The sequence below is a fragment of the Manis javanica genome, chromosome 10 (assembly GCF_040802235.1).
Source record: "Manis javanica isolate MJ-LG chromosome 10, MJ_LKY, whole genome shotgun sequence".
Taxonomy (NCBI): Eukaryota; Metazoa; Chordata; class Mammalia; order Pholidota; family Manidae; genus Manis; species Manis javanica.
This window is the reverse complement of record NC_133165.1, coordinates 86,948,306-86,973,124: the sequence shown is the minus strand read 5'-3', so window position 1 is coordinate 86,973,124 and position 24,819 is coordinate 86,948,306. Positions and strand designations below refer to the sequence as shown.

The 24,819-nt window shown below is 40.1% G+C and overlaps 1 long non-coding RNA gene across 2 annotated transcripts in view; it reads right to left on the bottom strand.

Annotated features, from left to right (window-relative positions):
* The window catches only part of LOC108406159 (uncharacterized), a 60,320-nt gene that overhangs the window by 17,856 nt on the left and 17,645 nt on the right, over positions 1 to 24,819 (bottom strand). Inside the window, exons 7-8 of one of the 2 annotated variants that reach the window (XR_012121501.1) lie at positions 24,695 to 24,812; positions 12,252 to 20,234 (exon numbers count right to left, since the gene is read on the bottom strand). This is a non-coding gene — a long non-coding RNA (uncharacterized lncRNA). Of the gene's footprint in view, positions 1 to 12,251; positions 20,235 to 24,694; positions 24,813 to 24,819 lie in introns of those variants that run through there. The other variant, XR_012121504.1, reaches the window with a different exon arrangement.

Here is a 24,819-nt window from a genome sequence, read left to right as displayed (position 1 = left end):
GGGGAGGCCTGTGCAACACAGAGAAGACAAGTAGTGATTCTACAGCATCTTACTACACTGATGGACAGTGACTGTAATGGGTTTTTTGGGGGGGACTTGGTGATGGGGGAGTCTAGTAAACATAATGTTCCTCATGTAATTGTAGATTAATGATACCTAATAATAATAATAATGTTATGTTACAGAATGGGATTCTCAGAGTGATTTGGTAACCCATGGTTCTGTCCTGTTATCAGGAGATTCTACTTAGAACAAAGTAAGTGTCAGGTTGAATCTTCACAGCACATCACAGTTTCTCATCCCTTGTTGAGGAACAGATCTTTAAAGGAGAATTTACATCAATAAAGAGTTCTGAGTGGTATAAACAGTAGAATATAAATGGAGTAGATTAGTACAGACTGAGGTCACTTGGGAGTTGTAGATATGCAGTCTGATCACAGCATCTGTGGTCTGGCTCCCCTGGACCCTACTTCCTCCTTTACCCCTGGGCCCAGTGGTTGAAGGACCACCTCGGTTCACATGGTCACCCTTGTTGCCCACCTGTGCCCTTGGGTGACTGTCTCCTAGTCACTGAGAAGCCCGATGGGTTAGGAGACAAGAATATAGATGGGAGTCACTAGTAGTAGGTGGGGCAAATGAGGCTTATGTGTCGAAAGTGGCTGCAGAGACCCAGAACAGCAGCCTGGGGCAGGTGTGCAGCTCAGGTACAGAGCTGTCAGGGCTGGTTCTCACTCTTAGTTGGTCTGGGTGACCTGTTGGTAATAATGGATGGAAACAAAATAAATAAGACACTCTTGAATATGAAAAGTAAAACGACTAATTATGTTTTTAAATATTGGAATCATCGATTTGGATTAAAAATGGCAGCGTGAGAGGACAGACAGAGGTTTCCTCCTAAAACCATATACAATTAGAAAATATAGTTGGTACAATTAATCCTGAAAAAGCAACAGGGAAGAGAACAGTGCCAGACTGCATACACATGGAGAAAAGAGCAGACCACATGGAACAGGGTAATGTACCAAAGCTGTGGCCTGGCAGGACCCAAGCCCTTCCCCCACCACAGCTCACTGGTGGGAGTAAGAGAAACAGAACTGGGAGGCAGTGGAAGGCCTGGGACTGCTGAATACCTAGCTCTGGAGATCTGCTCTGGGAGCACAAACCTACATTTCATGGTGCATTCATGATACTTGTGTGATTACGGGGTTGGAAAACTAATACAGGCAGAATTCCTGGAGAGACTGAGATTCCAGCCACCTTGGAAAGCAGGGATCCATATCCGGCTGCTCTGGGACAAAAGCTTATACCTGTGTGCTTGGCCCACTGGTTCAGGCAATGGAGACAGGCACAGCAGCCGGGAAGTGGGAAACAGCTCTTTCCTCCCCCCAGGCACCAATACCGCTCCCCTGCAACCCCCAATATTGCTTCAAGGGCTGAGAAGCTCCAGAGTATAACTTCTGGACACTAGAGGGTGCCATACACAAATATGAAACACCAAAGGAACCTGGTCCAGAGTAAAATTAATATAACTCTGGAGAAAGATTTAAATGACATGGACCTTATGACTCTTCCTGAAAGGGAGTTCAAAATAAAAATCATCAACATGCTAATGGAGGTACGGAAAGATATCCAAGAATTCAGGAATGAATTCTGGTTGGAGATCCAATTGTTGAAGAGCACAATGGGAGGTGTTAAAAGCAGGTTGGATATGGTGGAGGGGACGATAAATGAAATAAAAACTAGAGAAGAGGAATACAAAGAAGCTGAAGCACAGAGAGAAAAAAGGATATCTAAGAATGAAAGAATATTGAGAGAACTGTGTGATAAGTCCAAATGGAACAATATTTGCATTATAGGGATACCAGAAGGAGAGAGAGACAAAGGGTTACAAAGTGTCTTTGAGGAGGTAGTTGCTGAAAACTTTCCCAATCTTGGGAAGGAGATAGTCTCTCAGGCCATGGAGATCCACAGATCTCCCAACAGAAGGGACCCAAGGAAGACAACACCAAGACATATAGTAAAAAATTGGCAAAGATCAAGGATAAGGACAGACTATTAAAAGCAGCCAGAGAGAGAAATAAGATCACATACAAAGGAAAGCCCATCAGGCTGTCATCAGACTTCTCAGCAGAAACCTTACAGGCCAGAAGGGAGTGGCATGATGTATTTAATGCAATGAAGCAGAAGGGCCTGGAACCAAGATTACTATGCTGCCTACAAGAGACTCACTTTAAACCCAAAGACATACACTGACTAAAAGTAAAGGGATGGAAAAAGACATTTCATGCAACTAACAGAGAGAAAAAGCAGGAGTTGCAGTACTTGTATCAGACAAAATAGACTTCAAAACAAAGAAAGTCACGAGAGACAAAGAAGGACATTACATAATGATAAAGGAGTCAATCCAACAAGAAGATATAACCATTATAAATATCTATGCTTCCAACACAGGAGAATCCACATATGTTAAAGTAATACTAACAGAATTAAAAGGGGAAATAGAATTGAATGCATTCATTCTAGGAGATTTCAACACTCCACTCACTCTGCAGGACAGATTAACCAGACAGAAGATAAGTAAGGAGACAGAGGCACTGAACAACACAATAGAACAGATGGACCTAACAGACAGCTACAGAACTCTACACCCAAAAGCAACAGAATACACATTCTTCTCAAGTGCACATGGAACATTTTCAAGAATAGATCATATACTAGGCCACAAAAAGAGCCTCAGTAAATTCAAAAATATTGAAATTGTACCAACCAGTTTCTCAGATCACAAAGCTATGAAACTAGAAATAAATTATGCAAAGAAAATGAAAAATCCCACAAACACATGGAGGCTTCACAACATGCTCCTAAATAACCAATGGATCAATGGCCAAATAAAAACAGAGATCAAGCAATATATGGAGACAAATGACAACAATAATTCAACACCCCAAAATCCGTGGAACACAGCCAAGGCTGTGCTAAGAGGAAGGTATATTGCAATACAGGCCTAACTCCAGAAAGAATAACAATCCCATACAAGCACTCTAAACTCACAATTAATGAAACTAGAAAAAGAACAACAAATGAGGCCCAAAGTCAGTAGATGGAGGGACATAATAAAGATTAGAGCAGAAATAAGTAAAATTGAGAAGAATAAAACAAAAGAAAGAATCAATGAAAGCAAGAGCTGGTTCTTCGAGAAAATAAACAAAATAGATTAACTCCTAATCAGACTTATCAAGGAAAAAAGAGAGTATACACACATAAACAGAATCAGAAATAAGAAAGGAAAAATCACTATGGACACCATAGAAATACAAAGAATTATTAGAGAATACTATGAAAAATTATGTGCTAACAAACTGGATAACCTAGAAGAAATGGACAACTTTCTAGAAAAATACAACCTTCCAAGGCTGACCAAGGAAGAAACAGAAAATCTGAACAGACCAATTACCAGCAATGAAATTGAACTGGTAATCAAAAACCTACCTAAGAACAAAACCCCTGGACCAGATGGCTTCACTGATGAATTTTATCAAACATTTAGTAAAGACCTAATACCCATTCTCCTTGAAGTTTCCAAAAATAGAAGAGGAGGGAATACTTCCTAACTCATTCTATGAGGCTAGCATCACTCTAATGCCAAAACCAGGCAAAGACACTGCAATAAAAGAAATTATAGACCAATATCCCTGATGAACATAGATGCAAAAATACTCAAAAAAATATTAGCAAACCAAATGCAAAAATACATCAAAAAGATCATCCATCACGATCAAATAGGATTTATTCCACAGATGCAAGGATGATACAACATCTGAAAATCCATCAACATCATTCACCACATCAATAAAAAGAAGGACAAAAACTACATGATCATCTCCATAGATGCTGAAAAAGCATTTGACAAAATTCAACATCCATTCATGATAAAAACTCTCAATAAAATGGGTATAGAGGGCAAGCAGCTCAACATAACACAGGCCATATATGACAAACCCACAGCCAACATTATACTTAACAGCAAGAAGCTGAAAGCTTTTCCTTTAAGCTCGGGAACAAGACAAGGATGCCCACTCTCCCCACTTCTATTCAACATAGTACTGGAGGTCCTAGCCACAGCAATAAGACAACACAAAGAAATACAAGGCAACCAGATTGTCAAGGAAGAAGTTAAACTGTCCCTGTTTGCAGATGACATGATATTGTACATAAAATACCCTAAAGAATCCACTCCAAAACTACTAGACCTAATATCTGAATTCAGCAAAGTTGCAGGATACAAAATTAATGCACAGAAATCTGTGGCATTCCTATACACTAACAATGAACTAGCAGAGAGAGAAATCAGGAAAACAATTCCATTCACAATTGCATCAAAAAGAATAAAATACCTAGGAATAAACCTAACCAAGGAAGTGAAAGTCCTATACTCTGAAAACTACAAGACACTTATGAGAGAAATTAAAGAAGATACCAATAAATGGAAACACATCCCATGCTCATGGACAGGAAGAATTAATATTGTCAAAATGGCCATCCTGGCTGAACCAATCTATAGATTCAATGCAATTCCTATCAAAATACCAACAGCATTCTTCAAAGAAATAGAGAAAATCATCCTAAATTCATATGGAACCACAAAAGACCTCGAATAGCCAGAGCAATCCTGAGAAGGAAGAATCAAGCAGGGGGAATTATGCTCCCCAACTTCAAGTTCTACTACAAAGCCACAGTAATTAAGACAATTTGGTACTGGCACAAGAACAGAACCATAGACCAATGGAACAGACTAGAGAGCCTAGATATAAGTCCAAGCATATATGGTCAATTAATATATGATAAAGGAGGCATGGATGTACAATGAGAAATGACAGCCTCTTCAACAGCTTGTGTTGGCAAAACTGGACAGCTACATGCAAGAGAATGAAACTGGATTATTGTTTAACACCATACACAAAAGTAAACTAGAAATGGATTAAAGACTTGAATGTAAGTCATGAAACCATAAAACTCTTAGAAGACAACATAGGCAAACATCTCCTGAATATAAGCATGAGCAACTTCTTCCTGAACCCATCCCCTCGAGAACGGGAAACAAAAGCAAAAATGAACTCATGGGATTATGTCAAACTAAAAAGGTTTTGTATGGCAAATGACATCACCAACAAAACAAAAAGGCATCCTACAGTATGGGAGAATATATTTGTAAATGACATATCTGACAAGGGGTTAACATCCAAAATATATAAAGAAGTTACACACCTCAACACCCAAAAAGCAAATAAACTGATTAACAAATGGGCAGAGGATATGAAGAGACAATTCCCCAAAGAAGAAATGCAGATGGCCAACAGACACTTGAGAAGATGCTCCATATCACTAATCATCAGGGAAATCCAAATTTAAACCACAATGAGATACCACCTCACACCAGTAAGGATGGCCAGCACCAAAAAGACTAAGAACAACAAATGCTGGCGAGGATGTGGAGAAAGGGGAACCCTCCTACACTGCTGGTGGGAATGTAAGCTAGTTCAACCATTGTGGAACACAGTATGGAGGTTCCTCAAAAACTATATATAGAAATGCCATTTGACCCCGGAATCCCACTCCTTGGAATATACCCAAATAATATAACTTCTCAGATTCAAAAAGACATTATGCACCCCTATGTTTATCGCAGCACTTTTAACAATAGCCAAGATATGGAAGCAACCTAAATGTCCATCTGTAGATGAATGGATAAAGAAGATGTGGTACATATATACAATGGAATACTCTTCAGCCATAAGAAAGAAACAAATCCTACCATTTGCAACAACATGGATGGAGCTGGAGGACATTATGCTCAGTGAAATAAGCCAGGCAGAGAAAGACAAATACCAAATGATTTCCCTCATTTGTGTAGTATAACAATGAAGCAAAACTGAAGGAAAAAAATGCAGTAGACTCACAGACTCCAAGAATGAACTAGTGATTACCAAAGGGGAGGCGTGTGGGAGGGCGAAGGGGACTGAGGGGTATTATGTTTAGTACACATGGTGTGGGGGATCACGGGGAGAACAGTGTATCACAGAGAAGGGACAAAGAGGATCTCTGGCAACTTGCTGCACTGATGGACAGTGACTGCTTTGGGGTATGGGTGGGGACTTGATAATATGGGTAAATGTAGTAACCACCTTGTTTTTTCATGTGAAACCTTCATAAAAGTGTATATAAATCATACCTTAATAAAAAATTAAAAACAAAAACAAAAAATAATAGCTAAAGTCCTCCTCTAACTTCAAAAAAAAATTGAAATCATCAGTATATTTCTGATACCATGCACTTCAGCTATTGGTTTTTTTGTCAAGTAAGTCTCTATATATACAGTTTCTTATTTTTGGCCCAAATGTTTGAAAACATCCTGTTTGAATTAATGTGTTAACTGGTTTAAATACGCTAATGCAGAATCTTTTCCAATAGAATTTTTATTTTTAAGCTATTTTTAAGGTATAGGTTTTATAAAGTTCCCTGTAAAGGAAATACAATCATGTAATTAAATACCTAACACATTCTGACCTTCCTAGTTACCCTGTGTCTTCTCACAAAAATAAACCACTTTTATTCTCATTTCCGTCTATGATATAACCAATCAGTACATACTTTTAAAAACCCACCTACAAACAGTACGCTGTGTTGGATTTTTCCATGTGTTTCTGCATATTACTACTCTCCTACCCTGCCCACACAGTAAGCCTTGGTCCAACTTGGCCAATAGCCAAGTTAAAGTACTACATTCTGCTGGCAGAGAGGGATTTTCTTCCCTGAATAGGTAAAGGTATTTTACCTAATGAGGTAGGTTTTAGTTGTTTCCATTTTATAAGACTTATAAACTGAGGGTCAAAGAGATTAGATAATGCAAGGACAAGCAGCTAAAAAGGAATCAATTTCTAAAGATACAGTTGGCTCTAAGGCTACCCTAAGGTTATGAAGAGTACTATTACAATAGGAAAGATAAGTTTTATTTGGAACAAAGATAGTTAAAGGTATTTTTAAGATAGACTCTTGCTTTTAACTTGTGTATCAAGAAAACAGTTTTAAAAGGTATAAACATAACCACATATAAAGCTAAAATTAAAAATGTTAAAAGTTTACTTGAGCAGATTAGTTTTACTTCAAAACCTATTGAAGATTAATTCTACTGTCACTTTCAGCTTTGTTGAATCTGTCAAGTTGCCTCCTGTTTAAGTTTAACCAATATGTGTAATGGGTACTAGATGAAGCTTATTCATGTGGGCACTAACACAAGTGAAGAAACATCTCAGACACGTTCAGTGTTCTCTTCTCGTGTCCTAATTTCTTTTACACTCTTCCCAGACGCTGACAGGCAAGGAAGAGTGACTTCACAAGCGAGCACCTTCGTTGTCGTTTAGAGCAGAGAACTTCAGTCAGTTTTGTGTCTGTCCTAGCCTACTACTTCTGAAAGCACTCAGCTAAATGAATTAAGGAACTTTTTTAATTCCTCTAGTGGAAGAGGTCCGATAATCATTTTGTTCTTTTCAACCTTTTAAGAAAATATACCTTCAGATTTGCCAGTAAAATTGAGAGCCCAATAATAGATCATCCTGTTAATGGCAATTTATTTCACAATAAGGTATTTGACATTTAAAGACTAAAGTAAAAATCTACTTTTATTCATTCTATGTATCAATCTTTTGTGTGGAAAAATATAAATGGACATGTTCCTCTTCTAATTTCTTACAGAAGGGTGACATTTTTTACATGTTCTTCTCAACTCCTGAACTTAGAGCACTTTATTAACTTTTATTTAAGAACCATTTATGAGTAAGTTCCAGGCATGCCTAGAAATATCAGGCATGCATATTCTGAGAATAAAAACATTCTCCTATATAGCACAATATACTTATTTCCCTCAAAAAAATTAGCATTGATGCAGTAGCTTATTTAATATAGAGCCCATATTTATATTTTCCTTTTTCCTAGTAATATCCTTCCTTGTACCAGAATCTAATCAAGTACCATTTATTGGATTTGACATATCCCTTAATCTCCTCTAATCTAGAACTGTTCTGTACCTTTTTTAAGGCTTTATTTTCTCAGAGCGGTTTTAGGTTTACAATCAAATTGAAAGGAAGTTACAGAGAGATCTCCCACATACCCTGCCTTCCCCATTATCAACATCACTCAGCAGAGTGATAGCCTGTTAACCAAGGACGCACCTGCACTGACGTATCAGAATCACCCAAAGTCGGTAATTCACTTTGGGGTTCACTCTTGTGGTGTACATTCTGTGGGCTTGGGCATATCTATAATGACATATGCCATCATTATAATACGCAGAGTATTTTCACTGCCCTGAAAACCCTCTGTGCTCAGCATGTTCATCTCTCCTCTCTTTGATGCCCTCTCCCAGCCCAGCAACCGCTAGTGATTCTTTTGTCACCATAGTTTTGCCTTTTCCAGAATGCTGTATGATTTGAATCACAATATGTAGCCTTTTCAGATTGGCTTTCTTTTACTTAGAAATGTGTATTTAAGATTTTTCCATGCATTTTCATGGAAATGATAGCTTAGCTCATTTCTTTTTAGCACTGAATAATATTCTGTTGTCTGAATGTACACAGTTCATTCATTCCCCTGCTGAAGGACATCTCAGTTGCTTCTAAATTTTGGCAGTTAGGGAGAAAGTGGCCATAAAGACTTGTGTGCATGTTTTTGTGTAGACGTAAGTTTTCAGCTCTGGGGAAACAGTGAGGAGCTTGATTGCCAGATTATATGGTAAGACTGTGTTTAATTTTATAAGAAACTGCCAAACCATCTCCCAGAGTGGCTGCACCATTTTACATTCACATCCATTTTTTTTTTGTTTATATTTTTCATGACTTGTCATTTTTGAAAAGTCCAGGCCAGCTCTTTTGCAAAGTGACCCTCAATTTGGAATTGTCTGGTTGGGTCATTGTTACCAGTTTAGGTTAAACATTTCACTGGGAATATTACATAGGTTGACATTGTGTCCTCAGTGGACACAATGTCCTCATTAGGAAATGCACCACAGTTTGTTCCATTATTGGTGACACTTGGCTTGATCACTTAGTTAAGGTCGTGTACCCCACCCCCTCACCTCCTGTTTCTCCTACGTAAATGTGCCCTTTGCTCCTTGTAATTAACAGTTAATTACAAAGTAATGTGTGGGATAGTACTTTGAGACTGTTTCCCAACCATCTTTCACCCATGGTTTAATGATGATTCTTGCCTAAATAAATTATTATAAAGATACTTGAAATTAATGATTTCCTAATTCTGATATTCCTTCTCTATTAGTGGGTATTCTTCTGAAAAGAAAGAGCTTCTTTTCTAAGGGAAGTAGTACTATGAACTCATAGATTATTTATTGTTTAGAATTGGAAAGGTGCTATCCATTACTGTCATTATTTTTGGTACATAGATTGTCTCAAACTTGGTCAGTGAGAGAGCCCATTCAGGGTAGGCACGTGCCTACCTTCTGGCTGGGATATTTCAGGATCTCCTTATACTTTTCATTGTCCCAGTCCTAGAATTGACCCTTTCCCTAAGGATCCTAGGCTCCTCTTAGTGAGGAATAGTTTTTAGAAACCCAGATCTGAGAGCGAGGTGCGCGCTTGTCGCTTCAGTGTCGTTTCTAGACCTTTTCAGTTAGGCAAAGCTGGAAAGTTTTGTTTTGTGTTTTAAAGAATTCCAGCCAGAAATAACCGTGCAGTGTTGAAGAAGAGAAACAAGCTCAGAGGATTCACCTTACCAGAGATCAGGACCTACTACAACTACAGCAGTTTAGACAGATAAACATTCTGACCGGTGAAACAGACTAGAGAAACCAGAAAGAGACAGTATATTCAGTCACCTAACTCATTACAAAGGTGACAAGGTGTGTACAATGGGGAAAAGATGGTCGTTTTCATAAATGGTTCTGGATTAGTTTTATAACCACTGGAAAGAAATTTGTCTGGAATTCCTACCACACACACAAAAATCCAACTATGAAAAGCAGTAAAGGTTTTAGAGGAGAACCTCTGTACAGCCGCGGTGTGAGCGGGCCGACAGCGTCACCACAGAGGAAGAGCCCCGTAGATTGCACTGTGTTCTGGTTACTAACTCCTGGGCACCAGAAGGTCATTGAGAGAGAAAAGACAGCCCACACAATGGGAAGAGATCATTCTTAACACATGTATTCATAAAAGTTTCTCCACCAGAATAACTAAAAGACTCCTACAAGCCAGTATTAATTAAATACGTGGACAAAAGCCTTGATGTGCACTTCACGGAAGCGGAGATGCAAATGGAGCGCACATGTACGGACTTGGGTGTGTGTTCATCAGTCATTAGAGCAGTGTACGTGCCAACCACGGTGAGATACTGTCCCACGCCCGCTAGAATGGCTAAAATGAAAAAGAAAACACCAGGTATGCCAAGGATATGGAACAATTGGTGGGCATGTAAACCAGTATAATCATTTTAGGAAACTGTTGTGCAAAATTCTAAGTATCAGTAATTCCTCCCATAGGTTTTACTCAACAGAAATGTATGCAAATTGTTCATCAGAGATGATGTATTAATTTGGATTATATGAAATTGCCATTTTTTAGGCACTGCCTGCAATTTTATATGGTTCAGTCTATTGGAATGCTCAGAACAGCACTACTTGTAATAGGGGAAGACCAGCAGCCACCCAAATGCCCTCCTACAGTAAAATGGTTAAATAAATTGTGGTGTGTCACACAGCGGGACACAGTCAGAAGCAACAGACGGCAGCTACATGTAAGAATACACGTGAATATCACAAAAATAAAATTGAGCAAAGGCAGCTTGTCACAGAAGACTACGGACTACATGAGTCCATTTATATAAAGCACCCAAACAGGTGGGACTACTCTAGTGGTAGAAATTAAGATAGTAGCCCCCCTGGTGGGGGAGAAGGGACAGGAGAAGCAAAAGGAGAAACGTTTGTTTTCCTGATGCTGCTTGCGTGGGTGTGTGAGGTTTGTGACCATTCAGCGAATTGTACACTTAGCGCATGTGCATGTAATGTATGTGTATTACATTAAAACTACAGGTGGAAGAATAAAAATCCTTAAATCTAATTTCAATCTAACACCATAGGCTTTTTCCTCTCCTTCCTCCACTTGTTATTTGTATGTTTTTTTTCTTCCAAAATGAAAGCCCTGAATCCCAAAACATCAGAATGTTCACTCATTTGCTCAGTTCTGCTATATACAAAGCAATTTCAGGATTACACTCCAACAGTACTATTAACAACAAAACTCTTAAGTTCAAGATGGTTTGCAGTTTGTTTAATCCTGAGACTATATCCCATTGAGGGTGTGCAATCCTGACTTGAAGTTTCTTGGATTAATTCTTTCTTTCGTGACATTATCAGTTAGATGGAGAGTTAGGTTCATTTGTTTCCCTTTGTATTCAATTTTTATTTGTTCCCCATCTTTACTGATTTAATTTTATCTTTTAAATAAGGGGAAAAAAAATCACTATCATCCAGAAGTCAGAACTATGTAAGAAGGATACTCCGAATCTACTTTGCCTTCTGTTCTTCAACCCCACTGCTCTCATCTTTCTGCTTTTTTTCACTATTATTCCCTGCACATTATTTTTTTTTTTTTACTGAAACAGGTAACATATTTCATAACGTACTTTTTCCATACTTTTGTATTTTGGGTAGATTTTCTTGGGACTCATTTGGAAGCAGGTCAGGTAAGAACATTTAAAATGACTTTTTAAAGAGATGGTTCAACTTCCCAAGTAAGAATTATAGGGAAATCAGTAGTCATTACAGCCTTGACTTCTGTCACCAATACATTTCCCAGTATTTTAGCATTGTCTATCAATTTGGCCTGGATCTAAGCCTGAGCTATATTCTTCCTAATGAGGGTGTTGACTTTTCAGTAGTGCTCTTTATTGATAGATAAAGGCCACATGTGAAAGCCATTTTTCCAAATAGTTACCGTGAATATATATTGCACTTGAAGAAACAAACTTATATCCTCTTTCTCTTAGTTGCTTTCACTAGAAAGCATAGGTCTGAGGAAGAACAGTGGGTGTCCATGCTTACAGATGGCTGGTTATGTGGTGGGCACTTCACAGGGTGTTGTACCTGTATTGCCCCATCTCATCCTCCCCGCAGTCTCGCAAGATAGGTAAGAGTTCTGTCTCCCACTCTACAAGTACGGAACTAGTAGGAATGAAGCTTGGAAACTTACCAGAAGTTACATGGCTGGAAGTGACAGGTTGGGGCTTGTCTGAACCCAGATCTTTAGGATTCCAAAGGTGCTTGATTATGAGCATTTTTCCTGTTCTTAAATCATTTTTAGTTGTGGTGTAGTGTTGACTCTGTGAGAAAGAAGAAAAGAGAAAAGCTGAAGACAAATAAATATAGTATTTCAAATGATGTCTTCCTTTGTCTTCAAGTTTCAGGTTTGAGATCGTAGCATTTGTTCCCAGGCTAACAAAGGTCAGACTTGATGCTCTCTTGGCTCCTGGAAGTGCAGCTCTCATGAAGAATTGCTGATCTTTCCTTTAAGATGGGAATGTATCTAGCATTAGCAGTTTATAAGTTTATATTTTTAAGTGCTGATATATTGTTCTGAAATTTAGTCAGCACTGCCAGTTGAGCATAGATCTCACAGTAACTGTAAGGATGACCTGAGAAACCACACAGGAAGATGACTTTTGATCTCTTGTTCCTCTTCCACCTTTGCCAACCTGGGGAACTGCAGGGGCTGCTGATGGGTCTGATCTTCATCCACTCCACATGACTGATGGGAGGTCTTCCTACTGTGTATATTTAGGCATGACACCCTGCCCACTGAGGAGTGACTCTTCGGACTTTTGTCCTTTTATGTTTCTAATCTTGCCTAGCTGTCCAGTCTTCTCTTGTACCATTCTGCACCCCACACCCCAGCCTTACTGAACCATGAGCTCTTTGCTGTACATTACTCACTCTTGGGACTCTGTGGTTGTGTGTGTTATTCTCCCTACCTTCTTACCCACATTCTCCCCATCTTTCCCTGTCCCTGTTCCCACCTCCGCAGCCCTGTCTGTGCGGCTCCCCCTTCCAGCACTCCTGCCTCTCGCACCGCACCCTGAAATGGCTTTCATCCAGCTGTAAACCGTTGTTAGAGGTCACGCTAAGCTGTAAAACAGTTAACAGTCTTGCCGTGGGTGTTAAACCTGTATTTGTGATTTCCATAATGTGAATCTTCTCAGTTCCAGTACATTTTGTTATATAAAATAGTGTTCTCTGTTTTTCAGATACTGTTTTGTAATTTAACCTTCTCTGAATGTTCTACTTGAAATGACAAGAAGGCATAGTTTTTCTGCAATTAGAGCCATATGTTTCTATTTCTCTTTCCCCATAATTGAAAATAAGTAGAGCATAATAACTTTGAAAGAAGAAATTGTTGCATTTGCTTCCTGTGCAGAACAGAGCAGCTGTTTCCAAGTGTGCATGTCAATCTTAACGTTTAAAATTAACAAAAATAGGATGACATATTACTCTCCAATTACAGAAATCAGATGATGTCCTGGGATTTCTTCACCAACATCTTACATTGAAAAAACTCAACCATACTGAAAGATGAGAGACTTGTACACTACATACTCATAATAAACACCCAGACTCTATAATTGACATTTTTCTACACTTCATTTATTCTGTATACAACCTGTATTCATTTATAAATGCATCAAGTTTTCCATGTACTTAAAAAAAAAAACTGGACATCAGTACGCTTCACCTCTAAACACTACAGAATGTGCATCATTGCATAAAGTTCAGTAGCAGTTTACATTTTTTAAGGCAAATATATATACTGTGTGCATGTAATGAAGTGCAAAAATCTAAAAGCACACCATTAGATGTGTATTTGCATACATGTATACATCCCAAACCTTTGTCAATCAAGATAGAGAACACTGCTGTCAGCCCAGAAACTTCATGCCCCTTCCCGGTCTTCACCTCAACCCCTCAGAGACAAGCACGGTTGTGCTTTTGTTCACCCCAGAGTTATCTTTTCTAGCGTTTCATGTAAATGGAATCATACAGTATGTACTCTTTTGTGTAAGGCTATTTGCACTTGGCATAATGTTTTTGAGATTCATTATTGGCACTTCATTTTTTATTGCTTTGTAGTAGTCCATGGTACTTCACAATTTGTTTATCCATTTTCCTTTTAGTGGCCACCCAACGGTCTCTGGTTTGGGGCTGTTAGGAATAGAGCTGCTATGAATACTCTTGTACAAGTATTTATTTCTCTATATGGGAGAGGAATTGCTAGGTGTTTGTTGTTTAGTTTTATGAAAATCCGCAGACCTTTTCTAAAGCAGCTGTTTAACATTTTACACTCCCCATAATGCATGAGAGTTCTAGTTGGGCTGCATCTTCAGTGACAGTTTGCAAAGTTGGTCTGTTTCATCTTTAGCATGCAGGTGGGTGCACCGTGGTATCATTCTGGCTTTAACTTGGATCTCTGTGGTATCTAATGATGTTAAGCACTTTTTAATGTTCTTTCTGGCTTTGTGAAAGGCTTTTTCAAACTTTTTGTACATTTTTTCAACTTTTTATGATAGAAAATTTCATATAGTGAAGTTAAAAGAACTTTCCTGTGATCCACCTGGGTTCTACTGTTAATAATGCACAATGCTTGTTTTATCTTGTGTGTAATCATCCATCTTTCTTTTTTTGTGTGTCATGTTTCAAAAAAAATTCCAGGTACCCTGTATACATCTCCCTAAAGATGTCAACATGTATGTCATTAACTTAAGAGTTCAGTGTTTTTTTTAAATGTCCTTACTTTGACAACAAATTATCTGCTTCTTCTCATGTTCCTTCACCTAGATCCACTGCCTGCCTTCCCTGCCCAGTTGTACTCTGAGACTATAGGCCCCCTCAGGTCTGATTCTGAATATTCCTTAAAAAAGAGTAGTACTGCCTCAAACACTTAGGCCCATTTCAAAACTGAATTGTCTTTTTATTATTAAATTGTTGGAATTCTTCATATATCTTTGACACTTGTTAAGGAATGTGTTTTGCAAATATATATTCTCCCAGTCTGTGGCTTCCTTATTCATTTCCTTAAAGTGTCTTTTGAAAAGCAAAAGTTTACATTTTTGATTAAGTCTAATTTATCATTTTTTTATGATTATTGCTTTCCATGTTCTATTAAACCTTTGCCTGCCCCCAAGCCAGGGAAGTATTCTCTTTTATGTTCTTCTAAAGGCTTTATAGTTTTGATTTTCATGTTTATGATATACTTCAAATTAATATTTACATCTGGAGTGAGGTGAGGGTTGAGGCTCATCTTTTTCCACACAGATGTCTGGTTGTTTCAGTACCCTTGGTTACAAAGTTTCCCTTCCCCCTTTGGATTGCCTTGGCACCTTTGTCTAAGACCCAGTGTTTATTTGATCTCTGTCTCAGCTGTCTACTCAGTTCCATCAATTTGTTTCTTAATTCTCATGCCAGTGTTACATTTTCTTGATTGCTATAGCTTTACATACAGTCAGTCCTGAAATCAGGTAGGGTAAGTCCTTCTTTTACAAGATTACTCTGAACGTTCTAGATCCTTTGCATTTCCATTTCTATTTTAGAATCAGATTGTAAAAAAAAAAACCTGACAGAACTGTGAATAAGATTGTGTCAAATCCGTGGATTACTCTGTGGTAAATTGATGTCTTCAGTCCATCATAATGGTACCTCCCCATTGACACATGCCTCCCTTAATTTCTCTCATCCACATTTTCTAGTTTTTAGTATAGAGGCTTTACACAGAAATCTATTTTTGACAGTGTTGTTAATGAAATTGTTTTTAAATTTTATTTCTCCACTCTGACTTTACAACCTAAACACTGCTTTCTGCTCTGCTTTACTAATGACTTTGTAAACTCCTGATAACCTTTCTTAACCAATAGTCATCAGTGCAGAAATATGAAGACAGGCAAAGTTCAGTAGGCTTTCTTTAAGCGCAGGGCTTGGCAAGATCTAATATGCCCTTTTACAAGGTGATACATTAATGAGAGGGTATCAAGTACAATATTCCGGAAATGCATTTGATCCTGAAACTTTTTCCCCAGGCATGCTGTTTTGGGGAATAATATCAGTATATCTATTTTCCATTTATGAAGCTAGAGTTAGACCTCCAAGTCATGGTTTTGATTTTTTCTTTCTTTTCTTTCTTTTCCTTTGTTTTTCTTTCTTCTTTCTTTCTTTCTTTCTTTTCTTTCTTTCTTTCTTCCTTCCTTCCTTCCTTCCTTCCTTCCTTTCTCTTTCTTTCTTTCTTTCTTTCTTTCTTTCTTTCTTTCTTTCTTTCTTTCTTTCTTTCTTTCTTTCTTTCTTTCTTTCTTTCTTTCTTTCTTCCTTCCTTCCTTCCTTCCTTCTTTCTCTTTCTTTCTTTCTTTCTTTCTTTCTTTCTTTCTTTCTTTCTTTCTTTCTTTCTTTCTTTCTTTCTTTCTCTTTCTTTCTTTCTTTCTTTCTCTCTCTCTCTCTCTCTTTCTCTCTCTCTCTCTCTCTCTCTCTTTCTCTCTTTCTTTCTCTCTCTCTTTCTTTCTTTCTCTCTCTTTCTCTCTCTCTCTCTCTCTCTCTCTCTCTCTCTCTCTCTCTCTTTCTTTCTTTCTTTCTTCCTTCCTTCCTTCCTTTCTTTCTTTCGAGTCATGGGATTTTTGTAAACAGATTTGTTTCATGTTCCATGGTATGAGGCATGAGTTGTATTACAGACTTGGCAGAAAAAGTTTAAAGCTCACCAAGTAGCAAATTTGGAAGTACTTTATCTAAATATAACCTTTGCCACCTTTTTCAACACCAAATTGAGGCAAGGGAACAGATACAGACCTCCTTAGAGTTCTTGAAGCTTGTGGCCTAGAGGAAAATGAATTATTCAGTCTTAGAGTTTTAGATCTAGAAGATGCCTCAGAGACTATAGTCAGGAAATTTGAGAGCTGGAGGAAATGGAGAGGTCATCCGGTCAGATCCTTTTCTTAACATATGAGGAAGGAAAAGCCCAGGGAGATTAGGTACCTTTCTTAGTTTTGGGGCTAAAACTGTCTGATGCCATTCATGGCTCTTTTACGTTAAAATTTCTTCTCTTTCCCGGAAAAAGTTCAAGATTCCAGCTGCCTCTGATGCCTGTTTGAACTAACAACTGAGGGGGCCAAGAATCCAAATATCCTATTCAGAGCTCTTTGGGAATAAGCCTCTTAAATTAGACTAGATAGCTGCATTCTTTGAAATCCTGATTAGTTAGGGGTATTTGATTCTGATAACCCACCAGGGAGGAAATTATGCTGCGAGGTCCAGCAGCTGCCAGAAGTTGAGCCATCAGAGTCAGACCACACAGTCTCTCTTTCTCTCCATTTTATCAGCACAGCAGCTGAGAACAAAGGCATGGAGGGGAGAACTGCGTGAGGAGCTACGCCGGTGCAGACAGCTGGCCTGTGCCCAGCTCTGTTCCTGTACAGGCAGTGCTGTTTTCTGATGTTATTTAATTAGACTGAAATACAAATATCAAACAAAACACCCATGATGTGTGACAGTAGAAGGTTATAGATCTGAGTCACCAAAGACAAAAATGTTCCCTTGTACTCTTTAAGACAACACTGTCCTCTTATCAGTTACATCCATTATGCCATTGGAATGCAATCCGAAAGGCTCTGGTTGAGTTCATGAAACAGAATAACCATTCCCTTATCTTCCTCTCAATACCTCCCCCTGCCACTATCCCGTGCTCATATGGAAGCCATAGGTGACTTAGCTGGTATGAAGAATGGCACTGAGCTGACACAGTTAAAACCAACAAGGCTTACTCTCTCCCCTTATTTATGTACTGGGCACAACTATGTGCCAGCTACTGTCCTGGGCCCGGGGGTACAACACAGCCACAACCAGCCTGCCACCCATTCTTAGAGGGAGTGAAGTAGGATTTTGAGGTAGAATGGATATGGGGTTGAAGGAATGGGGAGGACCAAAGATGACTCTTCCAGTAGCTTCCTAATCATCCTGATGCCCCACTCTAATGCACACAGGAATATTGCTTCTTTTTAGTTTGGTTCCAAAGGAGTCTCTGTCCCAAAGTGGTTTCCTGGCAGGGAACGGAAGTCCATTTCCCAAGTCCTCCAGAGGCCCTGTCAGTGTTTTTAGATGTGCTTTACAACTGCCATTCTTTCTTCTTTTCACTGTCCATTTATGAAACTAGTTGAGTTCTTTCTTTGTGTATAAATTCTCCACTACACTGTTTCCTTGGTTTTTTCCTTAAAATATTAGTTTCAGAAAATATTAAAAGAACTGGATTAAAAAGGGGTCCTTAAGGATATATTTGGGAAAATGTGCTAGACAAACTTTTTTTTTTCCTTTGACGTTGGACTTCTCAAAGCATTTAATATGCTAACGTGCATCTTCACCAAGAAGGGAAGCAGAAAATAAAGCATTTCCAACACTTAATTAGTTATGGAGTCCCTTTTGCCAGGAGCATCTACTAGGCTAGTGTCTTGGGGATGCTCTTTGGGAAAGGATGCTTCATGGCGACTACAGATGCCTCATCCTCAGTACTGCAAGTTCAGTTTTGCTACCCATACTTTGAGGTAAGAAGAGACTGTGTGTGTGTGTGTGTGTGTGTGTGTGTGTGTGTGTGTGTGTGTGTGTGTATGTAAGAGATAGGACAATCTAGTTCCACTTCTTAAGATGCTTTTACTGAAATGCTCAGTCTTTGAAAGCAGGAATGGCACTGCCTATCTATCTAAGCTTGCGGGTCCAGCTCTGTGGTACAAACTGCTGTGGCAGCTCTAAGTGTTGATCTAGGGCAGCATCTGGTGTGTCTGTCTGGGGGCAATGTGTCCCACCCAGGCAATGGATCTGGAAGGGGGGACATGGAGTCCTGCCCTGATGGACTTCAGTACCATTTGTGTGTGAGCAGGAAGTTTGCATTCAAGCTGAATGGCGAGTAGCAGTAATTATAAACGATAGCTTTGTGTGCTGAGGCCACCCTTCTTTTCATTCTCCCTTCTTGCTGGCCTTTGTAGGCAACCAGGGAGAACAGCAAAGAAAAGCCTTTTTCTTTCTTTGGTAAATAAGTCTCATGCACCTTTACACCTACATTTGTTCACGGGTGATCCAGAGCAGAGCCTCTCAAACTAAGGTGCAAAAGAACCCCTTGGAGATAATATTAAAAGTGCAGGTATGGATATAGTCAGTCTGTGTGGGGCCAGAGATCTGCATTTCTAATCACCTCCCAGGTAAGGCCAGAGCTCTGGCGAACAGAATACACTTCAAGTAGCAGGGACATAGAGGTCGTTAGTTCTCAACTTTCAGTGTGCCTGTGACTCCCTGGACCATTTCCTAAAAATGCCTATCTTGGACCTCACTTCTGGAGATTCTAATTTTGTAGGTCTGGAGTTTTACCTTTATCTTTTTACCCTCATATACTTTAGTGTACATTTCTTAAAAATAAGACTATCCTCTTCATAATCACAGTGCAGTGATCAAAATCAGCAAATTAACTTTATTATAATAGTGTTATTTACTCTGCAGATATTATTCAGATCTTTCTAACTGTCTCAATAAATTACTTTATAGCACATATTACCCTCCCCAACCACCCCAAAGAAAATATTGGCCCAGGCAAAGGGCATAGGTATTTAAAATTCTCCAATTAGCTCAGACCTAAGTAATAAGAAATACTAGGAGATGGTGGGAATTGTGGCTACCTGGGATGAGGCCCTTGCCTGAAAGCATTTCAATGAAATCATCTAAAAACCACAGTGCCTGTGGAAGCTGCCAGTCACTCACACACTCTCCCACCCCCACCCCCAGCCTCTCTGCCTCAGCCATACCCTGGGCCATGACCTTGAAGTTTTAGACCTCCCAAGGGTGCAGTCTCCTCATTCACAGCTCTTAGTTCCCCTAAGAGAACTACTCTGCCTTCCCATGAAACATAACCACAGTCAGTTATGATGCCACTGAGGTGATCCATTACCCATTCAGACAAATGGGTAAATGCTGGTTATAAATGCCAGGTGAGCTTGTGAGCTTGTGAGCTTTTACGCTTGTTAAATGTGAGACACAACCATGCCTTTTTAACTCCTGTTGTGATGCGAGTTGTCAAGGATCATGACTGGAAAACTAGGTGTGGTTCCTGCAGCTGGTGAGAATCAGGTTCCACTCTGGTGTCCAACACTTCCTGGGAAAACAACAGCCACTGTCAAGACAATAATAGTTCTGATTAGACATGTCTAAAAGAAACCTCCTTCCTTCAGAAAGGCATTCTCCCCCGCCCTCGTGTTTGGAGGAAGTTGGCTGCTCAGAAGTCAGACTTCTGACTTTCCTGTAAATGGGAATCTGGGCCATCAAAGCCAGTGAGCATAAATGAGGACGTTTGTCAATCCTAACCCATAAGCAGGACACAGTGTCTGCCCATGAGCATGACGGTCTGCAGGTGCACACGGTCTTATCTGTTACCCTGGTGCCCAGACGTATTCCAGAATTCAGACGTTTCTGGAGTTTAGGAAAGCAATACAGACCATGCACCATGATACTGTGCAACACCCCAACAGAATCTGGGGCCATACTTCATAAGCAACATTAATATTTCTGCAGCAAGACTGTGAATAGTCACAGTCAAATGCAATAAGTAAAGACTACATTTTCTCAGGAGTCCTGGTGAGGGTTTAGTGCCAAATGATTTAGGTCAGCTCAGATTTTACTTTCAAGGAAGTTGTGAAAAAACTGCCAACTTTTTACGCCTTTCTGTATTTTAGAGTTGCAGGTAAGGCATTATGGACCTGTTCACTTAACTGTTAGTGTGGGCTTTAGTCTGTAGTGCTCCATAACACAGATTTTTTAAAAAAGAGTTGGAATTATGAAAATGAAGGAAGTAAAGTGAAAGTGAGAGACATGATAAAATAGGTAATGCTGGCTTATTCTGTCCATTACAGTAAATAACATCATGTGGAAGCTCTGTTAGGAATTATGCTGGACGCTTTCCATTGATTACATCATGACAATTAAGAACCCAATGATGATGGTGCTATTATGAGGAAACTGAGGACCAGAGAGGGTAAGTAACCTGCCCACGGTTACCCTGCTAATAACTAACAGAGCTGGAAGTGGAGCTGGGGTCTGTCTGACCCCAGGGAGCCTCAGGTCTACATTCATGATGCCGCTGTGCCCTCACCAAGCTGGCAGGCAATGTGTTCTGTTGTCTGTGCTTATGTCTGCAGTTAATCGAGAGAATCACCTAATGTCTGGAAGTGTAATCGGCTATTGTGAAATATAATCAGATTACTTCTGTGTTCCTACTTCAATTTGCAACATTTCAGTCAATTCATTGATCCAGTCTGTTACCCCCATTACACATTATTATCACATTAAAATAATGTGTGTGTAGCTTGTGGAAGCGATTCATTGTGTTATTTATACTTTATTCTTGAGAGTAGTTGTGGATTAAAGATTTTCTTTTAAGTTTTGATATACTGAGGACTGCTAAAGAAGAGAGCAGCTATTGCCCAGTGTTAAACAACAGTTACAAATGGAGTCCCATGTAAGTGAGAGGGCTGTTACTGAGTCCCTATTTTGTGTGTTATACTGAAGGAGTTACTGAAGTGAGTGAAGCTCGGGCCCTAAGGCACTCATAACTGGGTGGAAGGCAGGCAAGGAGACAAGTCATTTTATGGCAGTGTGGGAAGAGCCACACAAGGGATGTGCAGCAAGGAGCTTGGAGGGGAGAAGCCAGAGAGGAGACTGTCACCCCAGGGCACACACAGCCTTCCCTCAGGGCTATTCATAATATTAACTGTTCCACTTAAAAGAAGCCACAACACACTTTGTTAATGCACGTGTGTGTGGAGGGGAGACAAAACCAGGCCTGACTGTGAAGTGAGGGAAACATTAGCATATATTTCTTTAGGGTTATTGCTTACATTTTCAAAATGCGTGGCTTGACCAAATTCCCCCTCCTTGCCTTCTGCCTTCCGTCTGTGACATCACCTTCTTTCTCCCTCTCGCTCACTCCACACCAGCCCCGCTGGGCTCTCCAGCTGTGCTTTCACCAGGCTTCTGTACTGGCTGGGACAGTCTTCTCCCAGGTACCCACACAGGAGGTGCTGGCTCCCTCACCTCCTTCAAGCTCTAACCCCACTGCCGCCTTCTCAGGGCCACTTACCCTGATCATTCCCCTGCCCTGCGATTCTGTGCACCTTCTTTGTGCTGTTCTCCCCACCTCACTCATCATGAGGGGACACATTCTGTACTTGAGCTGTTGGTTTATTAGGTATGTGTGCAACCATAACCAGTAGCTCCCCGGGGTCAGGAGTTTTGATCTAATTCACTGCCGTATCCCTGCTTTGGGGTCAGTATTTGTTGAGCATCCGGCTTGCTCAGTATTTGCTGATGAATGAGTACGTGTCTATCGTCAGTCTGGTCATAGCCTTCTGACTATTGGTGTTAGCCAAGAGTTTATTAGAGTTGTTATCCTCTGTTAATAAGAAAGAACTCCCAAAGAATGCAAACATTTTACAATCCTCAAGCACCTGGCTCAACACAACACGTGCATAGCTTCTTGTGAGCATAACTGCACTATTCTGAGGACCATACAAATAGCAACAGAATGACATTTAGCCATCTTCATTTACTTTACAAGTATATAGTGGATGCTTCATATATATGCAGCCTTGTACTAAGCCCTGAAGATACTGTGCCACTAGAAGACATGATCTCTGTTTACACAGAGTTCACAGTCCAGGGGGATGGCCTGGCAAGTCACCAGGGCAGTGGCATAAGTGCTTTGTCAGGACATGCACAGGTGCTCTGGACTCACAGAAGGGTACACACAACCTATGCTTTAACTGCGGGATGTGAATGTCAAAGAAGACTTCCTGGAGGAAGTGGCTTCTACAGGGACTGTAGGATGAGCCACTTCAGCCTGGAAATGGGGATTGGGTCAGGGGACTGAGTCAGGCAGATGAGTCTTAACTTGAGTAAGGGCCAGAGGCAAGAGGGAGCCCTGAGAGGTCTGATAGGACCTGAGAGGACTATGCCAGCACGAAGTGACTAGAGCTGAGGCAGGACTAGGGGACAGATAATGACGGGTATCATAAGCAGCCTGTAGGTTGCTTGATAGCAGAGGCCTTTGAGCTCGGGGGGTAAGTGACTTGCCCTGCCTCACACATACAGGTGGCAGATATCTGCCCTGCCCCCAAATAGGGAGCACTTTCTACATCAGTCCTCTGCAATTTTTTCTTTCTTCCTTTACTTGGGGAAAAGTTTGATTAAAATTTGTACCCAAATACATCATGTATCTATCTCTAATAGACCCCTCTGCTCCATTTTGACCCAGAAGCCACTTGATTCTCTCAGGATTCAACAAATTGAAATGTATTTTAAACTATTCTTCCCTGATCCTGATAGAGGCAGCAAATCACCAGGAACATGGCTCTGTGCTCAGGCCTGAAGTCTCTGTGAGCAAAAGCTTGGACGAGCCAGGCCCTATTTGCCTATTTCTCAAATTTTGTCCAAGATGAGCCGGGATCTGTCATGCCACGGGGAGGGAGACAGAGTGGCTGCAGCGCAAAGCCCTGTGATGAAATGGAAATGGACTCTCCAAGTGAGAGAGTCCAGAGAGAAAAATGCACAGCGGTTTCTTTCATGAAATTTTTAAAAGAACCAATTTGCTCATGGCCTTGGTTGATTCAGGGCAGGAACTTGTCATGATAATGCTGGACAGACCAGGAAAATTTGCTCACTGGCTGGTGTTCCTCCAGATCAGCTTCTCCCGCTTTAACTTCGCTGCACTTAGCCTGTAGGAAATACAAGTTGGTTTGAAGATTTTTTTTTCTTTGCCACTCTTAACATTTGGGGCAAAATCCAGCATAACTGCAACATTTAAGTGAATGCCACATACCACTGATAAGTGAAAAATAAAGTTCATTGAGAACAATAAGCGTTGTCATAGCTCATTAAGAACTCACAGCACCTATATCCACATGGCTGCCTTCCTGGCCAAACATCCGAGGGCAGGCTTTCCATTTCATCACAGGGCTTTGCGCTGCAGCCACTCTGTGTCTCCCTCCCCGGGGCATGACAGACCCCGGCTCATCTTGGACAAAATTTGAGAAATAGGCAACAAATGCCTATGAGGCTATCAACTTGCCTTTTCTCCATCTGCCCGTGGAGGTTTACACCCCCTGGCTTAGATGTCCAGTGGCACAAAGTTTCTCCTTCCTCTCTCATCAAAATGACAAGCAAGAAGGAATCTCAAACCTAAGCATCAAAAGAGAGGAAGGAGTAACTATGACAATAAGAGCTAAAGTTAGTGCACCCTTTGTGCAAGACACGTGGTACTCAGAGTTTGGTGTGCATGACTCAGTGAGTTACTTCAATAAATCCTTGCACTAGAATCATTATTCCTCCATGTTACAGAGAGGTTAGTTTACTTATATCATGAGAATGTGGTAGAGCATGGTTTAAACCCAGGAAGTCTAGTTTTGTCCATTGTATTAGGAGAATGGGAATGATTTATTAATCAAGATGTTGCGGGCACTGTGTTAGATACCATAGTGCATTATTTTATTTAGTGCTAACCAGCTTCTGATAGAAGGATCTATAACTCCAGATTATGAAAAGGAAGACAGAGAGAATAAGTGACTTGACGACATTTTATACTTAGTAAGTGGCGGAGCAGAACTGAAGCCATGCTCTGAGTGACTGCCGATTCCACTGTCCACCACATCATTCCATCCGGCTCATCAATCACAGAGTGTCAGTCTCTTCAGATCTTGTACTTTAAA